Genomic DNA, 2,500 nt, shown 5'->3' with positions numbered 1-2,500 from the left:
GCAGATCGGCGGTTCGAGCCTCGGCTGGCCACATGTCGAGGTGTCCTTGGGCAAGACACTGAACCCCAAATTGCTCCCAATGAGCGGGCCGGCCGGCGCCTTGCATGGCAGCTTACCGCCATTGGTGTGTGAATGTGTGTGTGAACGGGTGAATGAGAGGCCGTTGTGAAGCGCTTTGGAATAAGGCATAGCTATATAAGTCAGTCCGTTTACCATTTATTTAATACACAGTCATATTTGACAGCGATCCATCACAAGGTCTTCTTCTCTCTCTGGCCCTGGCGTGCGTTAGAAGGCATTGTGATGTCACACAGCAGAAGTTTGAATTAGGGAAGTAGATAACTTCCTGATCGGATAGAGGGAAGTTCCACTTTATGATATGATATTGTAGTGACCGGTGGAGTAGAATAGCTCGCCTTGCAGGGTCTCCACCTCACACCACCTTCCTCTTCCCAACCGGCCGCCCCCCCTAAACCACAACAGGCTTATTAGCCTGCGTTCCTATATTCGGCCGGAGCGCACACGAAACTGGGTTCAACGTCATAAAGGGGCCGAGTCGTTTGATTGGACAAGAGGCAGTCACGTGGACGCTCCGGCGCTCTCACAGCTAATTTTACGAACACGGCCCAACAAGAGTTAGCTCCCTTGGCAGAGCCGTTAACGGATGTAACCGTCTGACGTGTGTGTGTGTGTGTGTGTGTGGGAGGGAGGGAGGGGAGGGGGGGGGGGGGGGGGGTGTGAGGAGGAGGGGGGGGTGGTAGTCTATAGCTGGGATATTGTTCTTCTTGGCCCATTCACTCGTGGCTCTGCAACCTTATAATTATTACCGTTGTATTATTAGCCTACTATTGTTGCTATGACAGGCTGATAACAGCTCTGTTGTTAGCCAATGAGGGGGCATCGTTTTCAACAGCTCATTACAACGCCTGAGTAGGTAGTAATTTTCAGAAGAGTAATAAAGGCTTTGGTTCATGAAACTGATTTCAAAATACCTCTCCGCACTGACTTGCTTTGTGGGTCTGCTAAACGTGAAATGTCAGCCTGCTAAACTACGCTGTACATAACACAATGGAACAATGGAAATGTTATGGCAAGGCAAGGCCAGTTTATTTGTGTAGCACATTTCATACAACAGGGGCAATTCAAAGTGCTTTACATATTTAAAAATACAGCAAGAGCAGCATAGTAAGAAAATAAAAATGACAATGAATCCAAGCAAATATAAGAAGTAAATAGATACAATTTAATAAGACAATAGTTAATGGATAAAAGACATTGATAGAAGTGTTTGTGTTTAATCATAACTGCTGCAAAACATTACGGTTTTTAGCTTGGATTTAAATATTTTAAGGGTTTGGGCCTGTTTGATTTCTTCAGGGAGTTTGTTCCAGGAGAACGCGGCAGCGTGACTGAAAGCTGCTGCACCCCAGTGTTTCCTCCAGGAATTTTTACAATGGTGGCGGGTGGCCGATTTTTTTTTGCGTGCACGCGCATGAAACGCGCACGCGCATGAAACGCGCACGCGCGCTCAAAACAACGTTTTTTTTTTTTTTTTTTTTTCCCCTCTAATCACAGCCAAAACTAGAGGATGGCCAAAAAAAAAAAATGAATATACAGAATATAAACTTGTGACTGACAGTCACATACACACACAAAGATCATCAGCTATAATATAATACGAAGTAGGCCTACATGAGCACAAAAGCGGCTAACGTTACTGATTAACTGTTTACTGTAGTGCAGAGAGATGGTAGTCGTAGGCGGCGTATCAAATGACAAAGCTAAACGTTTAATGAAGGACATGAACGATTGTCAACAACACACTCAAGCAGTAAATAGAACAGTCTAAACAACTTGGGTACTACGGACGGAACAATAGTCTCAACCTATAGTTCCGTGCGTGAATTATGTCAACCCACCACATTACAGAAGTAAAATCACAGTCAGATGGAGCATTCGGTAAACAGCTGAGTATCAGCTGAGTTAAAGAAAACAAACTCTTACCTTTGATGAGACCCACATGAGCCCTGTTTTCCCGTACTTCTCCCGTGTGTCTCTTATTGTCCAAATGTTCCCTGAATTTTAGCTGCATGTTTTTCCAGCATGTAATTCCGTTGTCAATAAAAAAATCGTCTCCCCTTCTTTTCCCCTTGACAATACTGTGTCGTTGCTAAAGTGACGGCACATAAGAATTGTTTTTTGACTTGCTAATGTCTGCTAACGTAGCACTTGAAACTGGCGCCGTTCTCTGGACTGCAGCTGCTCCCGCGTTAGCATTAGCATCCATCTTTTCTTCTCCCTTCTCACCGTCACGAGCTCAAATGACACTTGTCGGCCGATCTAACTCTTAACACTCACTTACAGGACTTCTGACACCATGTCGTGTTATTCTATTAAACATACACGTGAGTCCTTCTGTATTTCAATGTAAGTGTCTTTATTTTAACTCGCTCTGTAAGCTCTACAATACCGGTCTCTTGTTGTCTCGTCATAACCTGCC

The 2,500-nt window shown here is 44.7% G+C and overlaps 1 protein-coding gene across 1 annotated transcript in view; it reads left to right on the top strand.

The window, feature by feature from the left end:
- Nucleotides 1-2,500, top strand: part of pik3c2a (phosphatidylinositol-4-phosphate 3-kinase, catalytic subunit type 2 alpha) — a gene marked incomplete at its 5' end in the record, with an annotated part of 73,770 nt that overhangs the window by 15,760 nt on the left and 55,510 nt on the right. The gene's annotated exons all lie outside the window — the stretch shown is intronic.

Source organism: Nansenia antarctica, assembly GCF_963989245.1.
Source record: "Nansenia antarctica genome assembly, chromosome: 9".
In the NCBI taxonomy this organism is placed as follows: Eukaryota; Metazoa; Chordata; class Actinopteri; order Argentiniformes; family Microstomatidae; genus Nansenia; species Nansenia antarctica.
Note: the sequence above shows the minus strand (reverse complement) of the source record. Positions and strands in the feature narration are given on the sequence as shown.